This window comes from Lupinus angustifolius, chromosome LG19, assembly GCF_001865875.1.
Source record: "Lupinus angustifolius cultivar Tanjil chromosome LG19, LupAngTanjil_v1.0, whole genome shotgun sequence".
In the NCBI taxonomy this organism is placed as follows: Eukaryota; Viridiplantae; Streptophyta; class Magnoliopsida; order Fabales; family Fabaceae; genus Lupinus; species Lupinus angustifolius.
In genome coordinates, this window is record NC_032027.1 from 14,450,606 (window position 1) to 14,467,067 (window position 16,462).

Genomic DNA, 16,462 nt, shown 5'->3' on the forward strand with positions numbered 1-16,462 from the left:
TAATTTTTTCATTACCTGATGTCATCTCTTAGGTCAGTGCATGCGTGCTAGAAAATAGAAAGATCTGAAAACTTCACTCTCTTTGATCTATACACTATTCAAAAATCTTAGGATAGGAACATATTGGCAGAATATCAAGGAATAAGTGTTTAATTTATTCTTCAAAATACCAAAATGGAATCTACCAAAAAAGTTCCAAAATATATATATGTTTGGTCATTTGTTAAACTCCAAGTTATTATACTTTAGAGAGCAATATAATGCATCTCATTTGCTCCATCTGTCATTATATTAATATTCAAAAACTATGGTCTTATAAAATATTTGACACCTTAATTCCCCTTTTCACTAATTCAACAATGAATTCTTCAAATTAAACAAATAGTAATATTTGACTACAAAATCGACATTTATATACATAAATATGTACATCAAATCATATATAACACATGCTCATTATTCTCTCACCATAAGAAAGAATTTAGTACATATTCACCGTGATATAAATATATGACTATCTTGTAGACAAAAAATTCAATCCATTGTGTATGAGTATAGAAAATGTTTTAATAGAAACATAACTCATTCCAATATTCTATGTAGCTTAATAAAGACAAAGATTAATCTTTAGCTATTAATCTAAAAACATCCTTAATCTTAAAAATACATGACATCTATACACAGAATAGTTGAACAAAGTAATATAAAGAACAATTTTCTTATAGTAGATAAGTCAAACTTGTTGAATACCCAATAAATGTTGGACACAAGACAAAAATGTTGGCCCTTGCAAGCTGTCTCTTCAGTCACTTAAAATGTTGACCTTCGAAAAAGCAACATTATAGAATGCCCAATAAAAACAGCAATCATACAGAATTTGATATTTCTTTGGAAAATAATACTAAATATTAGATGCAGTGATTAAATTCAGTGGGGTTCATATCCACGTATGAGGCATCAATACACTTTACACATGTGACTCGTCATGGACTTCAAGAAAGAAACATAGAAAAGGCAAATCAGCCATGTAACCTGTTTATTATTTTCAATTTCGTCTTTTTTCTCTTTATAATTTTCTCAATAATCAATTAAATTTCAGTGTTATTAAGTCTAAAATATAAAGATCTACAAAATTAATTTACTACTTTCGCACTTTATCATTAAAAATAGATTTTTAAGCTATTGATTGTTATGTATTTCTGACTTGTCCGTTTCACCGTCTTGGACATTTTGACTCCTACCTTTATACAGAATTACATCCCAAAATTTGTATCATTCTATATATATTATAATTTGTTAGAAAAATAATTAATTATTAAACTTTTAACTTAGATACATTTTTCTTAACTAATCATAACAAATGACACATGAAATAATATACTTTTGGGAAAAAAGGTTTACAAAGCCCTTATTTAATTACATAGAGTTTGTTCCTGAAACGTAACTGAGGCAAGTAGCTTGGAAAAGTGTTGCATGGGTTGCCAATGAGAGTAAATCTGATTAAACTGCAAATACATGAACCATCAAGGGTGATGTTGTAATCTAAGTTAAACTAAATTGTTTCCTAACAATGCAAGAAGAAAAGTCTTGTAATCTTCTGAAGTAACCCTAGCCACAGAATCATCAAGTGTGACATTGTTTCTCTTGAAATAAAGATCCTTGATATCACTTAAATCCTTCTATCCACGAGTGATGATAACACGGCTTAGAGCATGCTCTTCAGTTATCAAATCACCATTCATGGCATGCCGTAATAATAATCAAATCAAGCTATAGAGTAAAACATTATAGAATATAGAATAGTTACTAACATAATTTTGGGTGCACATTCGTTGTGGTTAAAGTGAGTCACTTGGATGAAAAAATATATTTATATTAAAATTTTAATAATATTTTCTAATCAATCTGGCATATGAAATGATACTTGTTGAAATAGAAGATATGCTAGGCATAATTTCGTAGCTTTTGTTACCTTGGCAAAGTATCTTTGGGGATATTTAATGCAACGAATAGCAGTACGTAGTGATCCTAAGTATTCACCATCAATTGGATTGGCTAATAATACCTAAAATCATCAAAGTATACGGATGGTTATATAGCGAGCAAAAGTGTAGAGAGGAAATATATAATGTAAAAGATTTAATTTTATTTTATCAACAAGATACATGACTTATACATCATGGAAAAGAAAACTGATGTAAAAAAATAAATTCCTACATGAATACTATAATGAGTCATATAAGTACTCTAACATTATAGGTGAAATATTCATAACAATCATATTGATTTTTTATTTCCTAATGAATGTTTCTTATTGCCTAATGAATATTCCTCTTTATTGTCTAATGACTAGTCCTCCTTATTGTCTAATGAATAGTCATATTTCTTGCCTAATGAATATTCCTAACAGATTCTGAGTCATATTAATCAACACTTCTCCTTGACTCTGAAGCTGTAAATTTCAAGTGTTTGCCATGTACTTATTCTCAGAACTGTAAAGATTGAACTTGGTTATGTAAGTCCGTTTGACTCCTATACCCTTCTTGTCTTTAGGCATCTCTACCAACTTCCATGTCTCATTTTTTTCAATGACCATGAGCTCCTCCTTTGTTGCATCTATCAATTTTTGGTTACTTCCAGCTTCTTCATATTTTGCAACAGATGGTATACTCATAGGTTCTCCAATATTTGTATGTACCAGTTGCAGCTTCTATGTAGCCTTCCATGTCCTTTTTTGCAGAAAAAGAAGTCTTGTATGCTTTCCATATCGGCAGACAATGCATGTAGGAGACTTGTTTCTATTTGTTCTTTGTGTACTATAACTTTTGCTCATCTTTCATCAAATCCAAGACAAAACTTTTACCTTTCATTTGAACTTTGAACACCTCTCTACCTTTTGAATATGTAATCAGCAGTTTTTGTCTTCAAACAAGACTTTATAGTCTTTCTCCATCAAGTGAGGAACACTTAACAAATTTGATTAATTTCAGGAATATCTAAAACATCATGAACTAATTTCAAGTTTTTATTTTTTAATTGCAATTGTTCCTTTGCCTTTTGTTACAATATAAGTCATGTGGTTTATACAATCACTATCAATGAGCCAACTTTCTGTAGACCTGTTCGTGTCAAAACAAGATACTGCGAACAGTTGCTCTTCTGGTTGATCATCAACAATATTAACATTTGTTTTGTGGATTGATTAGTTTTTTTGCAGTAGGAACAAGGTGGAAAGATTTCATTGTTGCTACTTTGATTATTGTATTTGTTGTTTGTAGAACCTGCAGTTTTGTAGTTGTTATTTTGTCTCTTGTTTTTGTCATTCCAACCATTGTTACTTTGTAATTTGGTTTGGAAAGCACTCTCCACTTATCAGTCATGCCTCATAAGTCTCCTTTGTTCTTGTGTCTGTAATGCATTCAACACTTCTATCAATGTGATGTTTGACATATCCTTAGACATTTCTAGAGATGACATTGTAGCTTCATATTTTTCAGGAAGTGTAACTAGAATCTTTTGAACTATTCTAGAATCAGAAAATTCAGTACCAAGAAGTCTTACATTGTTGGCAATGGCTATAAGTTTATTAGAGTATTCCTTGATTGTTTCTGAATCTCTCATCCTTTACATTTCCAATTCTCGGATCAAATTCATAACTTGTATCCCTTTGACCCTTTCATCTCCCTCATATTCTTGCTTCAAAAAATTCCAGATTTCACAGCATATTTTCAGTGTCATTATTCTCTTAAAAATTCTAGGTGAAACAACTGCATATAGACATGCTCTTGCCTTCGACTTTCTTTGTTTCATCTCCTTCTCATTTTTAATTTGTGCAACAGTTGGATGTGTGGAAGAGTTGGAATGACATAATTTTATTCAATGACATTGATAGAGCTAATAGCAAGTGCATGATTATATTGTCAAGTAATAAAATATCGATCTCACAAGGAGTGAAAAATGCCTTTAATTATAACAATTAATTTATACTTAACTGAAATAAGGAAATAAAATTGAATTTAGAACGATTGAGAAATTAACAAGAATAATTATGAAAGTACTAAAAAGGATTGAAATCTAATTTAATGAGAGTTCCCAGGATAAGGGTTGCCGCCTTTACATTCACAAATCCTTGTTTTGCTCATTTTCATGAACTTGAAGTTGTAAGGGTGAATTGTTCTTCGAGTTGCGACACATGTACTCAATGGAAGTTGCACATACTCTCGTGATACGATTATCAATCAAATCATTTATTTAGATCTTTCTATCCAATCGCTTCGTAGAAACCCAAGGTGAATTCCATAAACCCCCGAGAATCCTAAGACCACTCTCATGAATTAGGATTCTAGTTTGAATAAATCAATGACCAGATAGTTGGGTTCACCTCTTGGTACTTCCCCAATGTATCTAAGAGGTGTAATTTGTTGGTCAAACAACTCTCACGAATAAAACTCAGTTTAATTATTCAAATCACAACACTTAATGAAATAGAAGTAAGAACAAATGTTTATTGAATGTAAAAGAGCATAGCCCCAATCCTAGAAATAAAACAAATTACTCACTCATGATGGAGAAGAGAATATCAAATTCTAAGTTAGAGAATTGCAATGTAAAGTGTTTTCATCCTTGAGAGAGAACCATCATTTATCCTAATTATAAAATATTGGGCTAAGCCCAACAAAACAAATCTAAAAAATAGGAATATAATATAACATCTATGACTTCTTTTGGCTATTCAATTGGTCTCTATATAGCCTCAACGCTGAACTCCATCTTTTTGCATCCAATCTCTACTCTTTTTTGCTTTAATTCACAACATAGCCAAAAACACCCGCTCAACCTGAACAAAGAGAAATAAAAGCTAAAAACAATTCTAAAGTCTTAATTATGTTCTAAAATGTAAGTTAAATGCAATGCAAATGTAGCTTAATTTCACACTCATCAGGCATCCCACAGATCAGTAGCATCTAAGAAAGCTTTCATTCTAACAGCTCATACATGATAATTCTTTCCAATAAACACTGAAGGTGAAAATGCAACAGACACTACTTCTGAACTCATTTTGACAATTTTAGGCAATAGAAGATAATAGAGAAAGTGTTTTGGTTGTGTTTGTACTCACATATCCCTCAAGACATAGTTCTAGATACAAATTTGTTGGTTATGTAGCAAGCAAAAGTGTAGAGAGAAAATATGTGATGTAAAAGGCTTAATCTTATATCATCAACAAGACACGTGATTTATATACCATGGGAAAAAAAACTGATGCAGAAAAATAAATTCCTATATGAATAGCATAATGAGGCACATAAGTGCTCTAACATTATAGGTGAAATATTCCTGACAGTCATATTGGTTTTTTATTTCCTAATTAATGCTCCTTATTGCCTAATGAATACTCTTTGCCTAATGATTAGTCCTCCTTATTGTCTAATGAATAGTTCTTTTTATTGTCTAATGAATATTCCTAACAGAGTCATATTAATCCAAAGATACCAATGCTTTATTTTTATGTAACATTAGTTTGGTGGTGGATATTCACAACTTTAATTATTTCCAAAGTGAAAAAGAATGAAACATTCATATATATCTTTCTCATGGAAGCAGATCTTAAAAGTTGAAACTGTTTTATACATACTTTAGGATCAAAATAATGGAACAAACATGGGGCCAATGATAATTGATAATGACGCTAAACATGATATTTTCACAAACAATATCATGTACTATTTAACTCATTTCCTACAATAAATCTAAAGTCATCTCTCACGTTGGTGACTATATTGAATTTGGGATCCTTATCCATAGGTTACAATCTATATTTTTATTAGTTGTATTGCCACAACAATCTTTAAAAAATGTACTTAACACCACATCTATTTTTAGATCATAACTTCATTAGATTTTATGAACTCACTTGTAATTGGAAAATGTTACAATCACTGTTTAGCACATTAATTTATGATATTACCTTAGTAATTGTTGTGCCATATATGTTTCTAAAGGCATTGAATGTCACATTTAACTGCTTCTTGCTTCTTGTGCTCAAAATTCTAATGATTTCATCATGGCTAAAGACCTTGTTTTCAATTGCTTGGTGAAGAATATTTGCTTCTGAATGAGCCACACCCTCATCAAATTCATCTCCATCATACCTATAGGTACTTATAATTGCAACCAACAACTACAAGAAGAAAAAAAATTACCTGTTTATTATTCTTAATCCTAAACAAATAGAAATACTTAGCCATAAAAAAATGACATAATAGGTTAAGAACCCACATACTTTGCGAAAATCACCATTTGTTTTGGACGCTACATCTTCTTCTGAAGTTCTAGTGCAAGCAATCTCAATAAGTACTTTGTAATCTGGTTTTGCTTTCTTCAATGCATCATTAGCAAAAGTAGCATCTCTTTGAGCTGGATCCATTGTCCAGTAGCATATAACTCTCTGGTTCGTATGGTTGTAATAATCATATTTAATTTGGCAATGAGAATGATATTCATGCAAAAATGTATATACATGCATATATCCATAATACTTTATGAATTAAAGTAATATACTAATTTGTATTGTGAATGTAAAAGTTTTGTATTTACCTTCACTAACATTTTGATGTCAGTTTTCATTGAGGGTGCATAGCAATTAAACTCATGTTTATTGCAATAGAAATTGAAACATCATGTTTTCAAATCCTATTATCCTAGGGACAAGGTTCTGCTCGCATATCCCTGGACCAATCACAATCTTATGGACATACTTAAGAACAACATATTATTGTCCCCTATATTAGTATCTTAGTTGGTAAGGATGAGAGAAATGTAGTGAGAGCCTAACAATACTTTCTATCTAGGTGACTTATTTTGGATGCACTCAAGATTTTGCTAAGTCCCTCAAAATATTGAATATGGATTATGTTTGTCCTGTCTTTGAGATTAATATGATATATATCTGGATGTATCTGGAATGCTATGTTAGTCTCAGCAAAAAACGTACTGTCCATTTGATATTTTCAGGAACTGGATTGATGACAGATCTTTGGGACTAAGTTAAAGGTGGATGAAAATAATATTTTACTCTTTTTTTTTAAATTATTTAAGTTAAATTATCATATGAAGTGGGTTAGCATGGACGGAATATGATTGTGATCACCAACATAGCAATGTTTTTTTTTTATAAAGAAAAATTGTATTAAAGGAGCATAAAGGATGCTCGCCCAATACAAAAAAGGAAACAAATCACAACTTTGTCGCACTTAGTGTTATACAAAGTTTAGGATCCATATATCAATTAGCAAATGACAAAGATTTATGAGGAACAAAAGAGATAAACCAAATTCATTATCTAGTTTGAATCAAATCAAATAAATGCACATAGCTCTGGGTCTTTTCCTAAAAAGTAACTTCATTTCTCATAATCCACACTGACCAAACCACCGCGAACCATAGCATTCTCCACAACTTTACACATCTACCGCTTCTAAAAGTAACGAAGCTTGAAAAAATCCATAATTGTTGAAGGGATTGTGATAGGAACTTGAAGCCAAGTGTAAAAACCTTTCCAAACACTTGTAATAAAGTCATAAGATATAAACAAGTGATCAATAGTTTCAATATGATTATTGCAAAAAGTACAAACCATATCATCCACGCTCACAATAACATTCTTCTTAAGGAGTTTCCAGACAAAACAACAAACATTTGAAGGTAAACAATTATCAAACAATTTTTTAGCGCAATACCTAAAGAAGATTGTTGTTGGTTCATCTGAACCAAGTAAGATGTTTTCACCACATAGTCGCTCGATCCGTCAAGCCTCCATCTCCATGTGTCACTTGAATCCAGCTTACACAAATGGTGATTAATCAGATCATAAAGATTCTTAGCTATAGATATGTCTCTACCAAACAGGTCTCTCTTCCAAGGAATTTCCCAATACTAGACACCATCCTTCCAATAACTATTGTCCCCCACCCAATTGCCATGATTAGAAGCTAGAGTGAATAATCTAGGGAAAAAACACTTTGACACTCTGATTAACAACCCAAATATCATGCCAAAAGAGAGTTTGATGACCATTGTCAATATCTCTCCAAACATTATTCACAAACCATCCCATGAATCCTCAAAAGGAGAGCCCACTTTTCCCAAGTCTTTCCAACACCTCCGGATGAGATTGCTACTCTAGACCATACTTTAAGTTGATTACCTTCACCCAAAAAACTTCCTTATCTTGCAGCCTACGTCATCTCCATTTACTCAACAGAGCAAGATTAAAGCGAGAAAGATCCCTCACACCTAGGCCTCCTTACTTCTTAGATTTACAAACCACGTCCTAAGCCGCCCACGCAATATCTTTGCCACCCTACTTGTTACCCCACAAGAAGCTTTTTTGTAAGTTAACAATTTTATCTAAAACCTTCTTAGGCGCTTTATCTAAAACCTTCTTAGATTTATCTAACATTCCAACAGCGCAATGCTGTGCACAGAATAATGGTATGATTTGTAATAATTTTACCTCAAAGCTTCTTGAAAGTACAGATTTAAGTTGCTCAATAAGATCCTCATGATAAATTTCTTGGTAAGCCTGCCTAACAAGTTTCCTTTTAGCTTCATTTCTATGTGCTAGAATGGATATCATAGCTTTCTCATCTGTCCCCAATCCTGTAGATCATACACACTTGTATCACAACTGTAATGAAATAAAGCACATACTCTAACAAGATAAAAGAAATAAAAACTAAAATAAGATTCATTTCTATTTCTTTTATACTAATAAACATATTGTACAAACACCAAAAAAAAATCAACTTATAAGCTCAAGCTTCTTTGAGGAGGAATACTCCTGCTCAAAGATTGAGCTATATTTAAGATAGAATATCATTACCAGGAACATTTTTTGTAGTAGAACCTTCTTCATATATGGTTATATATATATATATATATATAATAGTTATATGCACTGGCAGATCTTGAACAAAATTTTAGAGGGGGCAATAATATTTAATTACAATTAATTAAATAAATAGAAAAAATTTCAAATTTAAATGGCTAACGATACCAAAAATAAAATATTGTCATTGACATATTAACCTAATCTTATTGCTCATTGAAAGTCACACGATAGAAATTTTGGACAATATATATATATATTTTACCAATGCATACATAATCTTTTTCATCAAGTGTAAAATCATTATGAAGTCATATTATTATGAGCATCCACCAACATCTAAACATGCAAGGGAACTTGATTAAATATATATAATTTTTTGAATGACTACACAAGTTGCACTATATTTATTTATTTAGCCACAAATTAAAGAAATATATGAGCTCTCACTAATATTTCGATAAAGACATCATTTGGGTGTAGGTAAAAAAAAAGTATATCCGCTCCAAAAAGTTTGTATTTCAATGTGTCACATTTTATAATTTGAAAGTTTAATAATGAAATATCTTTTTGGTGAAACGTACTAAGTAACACATGAAATAACACATTATGTAAGACAACAAATATATTTTAATAGAGTAAAAAGTAAAAAAAATATTTTAAGAAAAATAAATAAAAAAAATCCAGGGAGGGCAGTTGCCCCCACCTGTCCCTTCCATGCTCCGCCCCTGGTTATATGTATAGTTATTGTGCAACATAAAAGATATGTAGAAAGGACACAAAATTGCAAAGAGATAACCTTGACATGTTCTTTTGATAGTTTTAGCGTCATCAATTGGAGAAGAATCTCTTCTAGCAATAAAAGTAGCCATTTTGGTTACTCTCTTATTTTTAGTTAAATTTCAATTAAGATTTGTATACTGGTTTTCCATTTTATAGATGAGAAACCTAAAATAACGATTTCATAAATTAAACTGGCATAATTCCTAATATAGCCTATTCTAACAGACATTTTTTCCACCAATATAATCATAAAATATAATAACTGGACCATGTATGTTATTCTATTTTTTAGAATTAATAACTTACTAAGCATTACATATATCAACACAAGACTGCAAGAGTATATTAATATCCACATAAAAGTTCATAATTCCAAATTAAATCATAACGAACCTAATGGAATTGTCCTCATTAATGATGACTCGTTTATTTTATAATTTATCAAATTTGTTCATTCATTTTTTATGTTTGCATTTTTGTTGAATTTTTAGGCTTATATTTTCTCCTATTATCTCCTATATCTTAGCTGTAAGGAAATAACTAGCAAGTTACCCGTGCATCAGCACGAGGCAATACTTCTCTTTGCTGCAAGATTAATAACACATATTACATATACATTTATATGGTTAAGAAACACATGTCATTCGTGCATTCGTATTGTTAAGAACACACATGTGACCCGTACATTCGCATGGCTAAAAACACACATGTTATCTGTACATTCGCATTTAAGAAAACACATGTTACTCATGCGATCACATAGTTAAGACACACATATTACTCATACATTTACATTATTAAGAATACATATCTTACCTATATATTTCCATGTTCAAGCACATAAAGAAAATAAATGACAATTTTTAATTTGAATTTTCTAATGGAAATAGCAAACTGAAAGTCTGAAACACGATACCATATTATTTTTATTAAAATAAATATTTTAAAATTTATAGAAAATGAAATGATTTTTTTAATTTTAAATACAATTTTTTTAATGAAAAAATGGAAATCAAATCGTTATACTATATGAGTTTTTTTATTCTGAATATATTTTAAAAGTTATAAAAAACTTCAATTTGGAATTTGATTTTTTTTTAATTTTAATAGAGAAAATTTAAAATTGAAAGAATTTAAAATATTAAAGTTCAGTGCGAAAAGTGTCACAAAACTTTGATGAGGTGAAAAATACAATTATTCTTAGATTAATGGTAGACATATACATGGATTAATGTAAAGAAATAGTTTGGATGTGAAAAATGATTTCAATCTCATCTAATGTTCAGTATCTATTGCATTTTAACATAACAAAATCCAAACGCTAATTAGTATTAAATTATTAACATATAAAATATATAAAAAGTAAGGATAATGTGAGAAGATCATAGTAATAACATAGAATATTTTAGGAGGTAAAAAATGTGAGAATGAAGTGACATGTGGCATGAAAGGAAAAATGTGAGGAGGAAGTGACATGTGACATGAATGAGTTTTTTTTTATTTTTTAATTAATAACATAGAACATTTCAGGAGGGGAAAATGTAAGGAGGATGTGACATGTGGCATGAAAGAAAAAATGTGAGGAGAATGTGACATGTGGCATGAATGAGTTTTTTTTATTATATTGTTAATAGATGTGTAATATCTCCACCATCAGGGGCGGAGCATGGAAGGGACAGGTGGGGGCAACTGCCCTCCCTGGATTTTATTTATTTATTTTTCTTAAAATATTTTTATTACTTTTTACTCTATTAAAATATATTTGTTGTCCTACATAATGTGTAATTGCATGTGTCACTTAGTACGTTTGACCAAAAAGATATTTCATTATTAAACTTTCAAATTATAAAATGTGACACATTGAAATACAAACTTTTTGGAGCAGATATACTTTTTTTTTTTACCTACACCCAAATGATGTCTTTATCGAGATACCGAGATTATGTATGCATTGATAATATATATATATATTGTCCAAAATTTCTATCGTGTGACTTTCAATGAGCAATAAGATTAGGTTAATATGTCAATGACAATATTTTATTTTTGGTATCGTTAGCCATTTAAATTTGAAATTTTTTCTATTTATTTAATTAATTGTAATTAAATATTATTGCCCCCTCTAAAATTTTGTTCAAGATCCACCACTGTCCACCATGATGTAGCTAGTTTAAAATCTACATATCATGAGTGTAAAGTTGTTTATACTATCAACATATTATTCATCATTAATTTATATTATTTTTGTTTGAAAGTCAATAATGGTTAGCATATGAATGATGGATATATAAATTAAATTCTGGTCTAATTACTTTGATGGTTGTTTATGAATTTTATTCACTAACACTTTAATATAAACTTCTAGTTATAAAACTCAGTTGGACTGATTCAATTGTGAATCGAAGATTTGATTGGTCTGATCCTCTCATCTAATCGAATTTACATTAAAGTTTGATTGATTTAAGCCTAAAATTGGTTATTCGGATGGTTGGACCGCCCAAGTCAATCAAAAAATATTTTTTATAAAAAAACAAAATTGTTTTATTTGTCATTTGTTAACTTATATTATAGCAAAAAATTTGTTGTTTAATTAAATTTTGAATATGTGTGCGTTTTTCTTGCAATTAAAGTATAATACATATATTGTTTGACAATGTTCTCAACTTGTTTATGACATTTTATAGTAGTAAAATACTATTTATTGGTTATTTAATTAGGTATATTAATATTTTTAAATATGAAATTAGAGTTATTAAATAAGTTAGTTAATATTATGTTTTTTTTAGAATTTTTAATGTAAATCGGTCCAACCATTGACCCACTGAGCCAACTAGTGACTCATTAAATCAATGTCCTGATTGAGTCATTGATCGGTCTGAGTTTAATAACATTGTTTACGTTACACATAAATTTACTAGTTTAAATTTTCAAGTCTCAGTCATAGGAAAATGTATATTCCTATTTATGACCAGTTTCAAATTCAACTCTATGTTAAAAAATTGGATAGTAGGGAGATATTTGTGGTTAAAAAATTATATTAACACTCATATGTTGATGAATAACCTCTTGAAATAATAAAGTGTTTGTGTATAAAAATCAATTGAAATTAGAAAATGAAAGTTTAATAAAAATGGACTTAGTGTGCTAGCCCATCTAACTGTGAACTGATGCGAACCTCCAGAGGATGGTTTGCTTTGTTTGTCGATCGTTCTTACTTGAAATAAAATTTGACTCGTGGAATAACACTTTTATATAAATGTCCACGTTTTTTGCATGATTATAGGTGAAATGCGTATGGAATTAGTGTTTGGACTGAATTGGTGTTTATTTTTTGTTTATGAGTTTTTATGTGTTTGTGTTGGATAAAAGAAAATGGAAAAGAATGAAGGGGGAAGGCGTTACAAGCAAAGTAGCTTGATAAGTCAATGAGGTTCGCCACAATGAATGATCATTGATAAGAACAATGTTAACGCGCCACACCAATGGTGATAAGCCTATGAAGGCCACAAAGATGGATCCTTGATAAGTTCTGAGTTAGGAGCAAAACTCAACAAAAAAGGAATTAATCCAAACAAAATTTAACTTGTTATTTCATGAGAAATGACTTATTACATATAGTTTTGTAGCTGGCTATATGGTTCTACGAAAATTGCACAAAATAAACATAATTTAATGGCATAATTAAGACAATAAAAACTAACTAATTGTTGATTGTAATCAACCCCCAACCCCATACAAAATTCCCTTACAAAGTGTTATTATTTTGAATTCAAAAACTACCTATAGAATAAAACAAATAAAATATTCTTAACTACAATCATAATTCTCTTGGATTTGAACTTGAATGGTTTGATGATGAGTCATGCAGTCAAGGATGTCCAAGTTCAATGTATTTCCTAAAAAGGGAAACAAAATCACACTCTTAACTTTATGGTAGTCATGTAAGGAAATTGTTTAACACAACTATAACTTCTTTGGCATATAAAGTAACTTCTAGTGTGCCCCATAATGATGATTGTGCATGTCATAAGTGTTGTGATTCGAATTCAAATGTTTCCCTCCTATAAGGCAACATTTGAACACACATACCAATAAGGAAAATCTTTAATTGGTGAATTAACTTATGATTTTCTATGCATTGGACGTGGGATTACTTGAATGAAATGATGGCATTGTATCTTTGCAAATCTGATTTGAAATGTTGGAGATTCACACACCTACTTGGATGAACCTTGATGACTTGTCTTTCTTGAATGAGTCTTGTCTTGACTACCTTGAATTACATGTCCAACCCTCATATTACATGATTTAAATAAAATACTTAACAATAATTTAAAATACTCCTAAGATTGAAATAAATTCTAAGACTACCCATGAGAATATAAAATCTCAATTTATCGAAAATAATAACTAAACTATCATAATTTCCTTCCAAGAATGTAAACTCTAAGTGGCTTGCCTGCTTGTAAGATTGTCCTCCACAAATTAAAAGTTGCTCCCTTTAGTTTACATCATAAACTTAGACAGTATTCGGCTTAAATTTTAAAAATTCAACTTGTACTTTATATCAGCTTAAGTCCTTAGCAAATGAGTCATTGGTCAGGACCCATTTGAACACTGCTGTTATGAACTAGGAACTCTCAACCATGAATTATGATTGGGCTCAAAATTCATTTCTCAAGTACACTCGATTTTGGGATTGAAAATGTGTACACTCGATTTAAATAATGGAACAAATATTTTAAAATTGTATCTAAAATTACCAGAAAACTGAAAACAAAACCAAAATCTTTATAGACATAACTAATCATTAATTCCCAATCATGGGTCGAATAGAATCCTATACATAAATTAGTCAATAAAAGAATCAAAATTTTTGTTATTGTATCAGTTAAGTTATATAAGAATTTTTTAACCTAATAATTCAGAATGATGAGTTATTGATTACTTAGAATAGAATAACCACTTAGAATAACGAAACAAATTATATTTGTCGAGAAGTACAAAATTGTATGGATACGATCTTCATTGTGTCTCTTGATTATATAAGTTATTATTTTTCTGGAGCTGATCCACTTACTTTCGAAGTAAGTTAAAAAATACATTTCACATTTTAATTATCTATTTTATGAAAATCTAATTGTTCATATTTATTGACTAATTCAAATCATGAGTCATTAGATTTTTATATAATAAACGATAAAGATATAGAGTATGGTGTTTTAACTTATTCTATCTCCTATCATTATTTTTAATCGCGTGGCATTATTATTAGATTCTAATGTGAAATTCGTTTTTATTGTTAATATAGTTAAGGAAGAAAATGTAACAGGTTCATTCAATCAAACCCATTACTTGAAAACTCTCGAATCATTTACAAGACATTCCAACATTATCATTTTTGTAATTAGTTGGAACCTAACTAAGAACTTAAATTGTAGGGGTAAATTTAAAAGCTCTTAAAGTACACATCTAAGGACTTTAGAGTAAATTATGAAGAGTTTCTAGTAATCTAAACATTTTTTACTATATATAGAAACTATAACGTAATTTAACCTCTTTATTTTTTATTTTTCAGATGAATTTCTTCTTATTTTTGTTTGTTTCTGTTTATTTTAGTTCTGAAGTTCTAACAGTATATAGGTTTAAGTTACTTGTATGTACTTTCTTATAATACTCACATGTTTCAACACGCGCCGAAGAAGGAAAAAAAGTGAAGAAAGAGTCTAGTATTTGGAAAATAAATTACTTTTTAACATTTTCTTTTAAAATAATGTATCAAGGAATATTTTAGGTTGAGAAAGAACTAATCAAAGCCTAGAAGCATTTCCTCCCATCAAAGATACAAATCACAGCACAATTATGATTCATGTTTGACGAAATTGCTTTAAAAAAAGTGATGTTATATATGCAAACCATAACATGATTGATTTAGAAAATAAAGTTTATTCATTATTCATTAAGATAAAAGGAATTATGACCCAATAATTTTTCTTAAAAAAGATTGTAGAATTATGGAACTTTACGTGTGTCATGAACTGAGATGAATCCCATATTTTCTTCAAAATCATCAACTACAGTTACACCCACAAGGTCACTTGCATCTTTATTCCTTCAAATACATAAAGACTCTTATCCCCATCAATCAACTTTTTTTATGATAAAAAAGTTTATAAAGGGTAGTCAAGCGCTGATATGTTTACATGAGTTATGATCTTTTTTATAATGGAGAGATAAATGCTTCAAAAATTAAAGGGATAAACAAACATTTATCTCTCTATTAATGGAGAGAATTCTTATTCTGCTTACATATATAATAAAGAAGAGAAAATACACGTTATTTGACTCATACACCAATTAAAAATGAAACATGTCCTTTTTATAAGCAAATAATTAAAAAGTACAAGTAGTGTCAACTCAAACTCAATTACAGGTTATAGGATAGTTTAATACAAGTGATAGGATCAATACATCATTGTGCGAAAGAGTAAGAATTAGAAACAATATTACTTGAGAACCATAACTAAGACCTAATTTGAATCAAATCCATAATATGGATAAAACTATAATTTCCCCCTAAAAATTACATAATTTCTAATATTACGCATAGGCTAAATCACAATAAACTACAACATTCTCCAAATGAAACTGTAAGAGATCAACAATAGAGTTAGGAATAAGAACCTGGATTTCAAGCCATGCATAAAAATCTTGCCAAAGCTGAGAAAGTGCAAGAAAGAAATAAGTGATCAAGATTTTCGTCATTCAACAAACATAAACTACACTTAA

The 16,462-nt window shown here is 29.7% G+C and overlaps 1 pseudogene; it reads right to left on the reverse strand.

The window, feature by feature from the left end:
- On the reverse strand, positions 1,548-9,762 carry LOC109334012 (annotated as a pseudogene).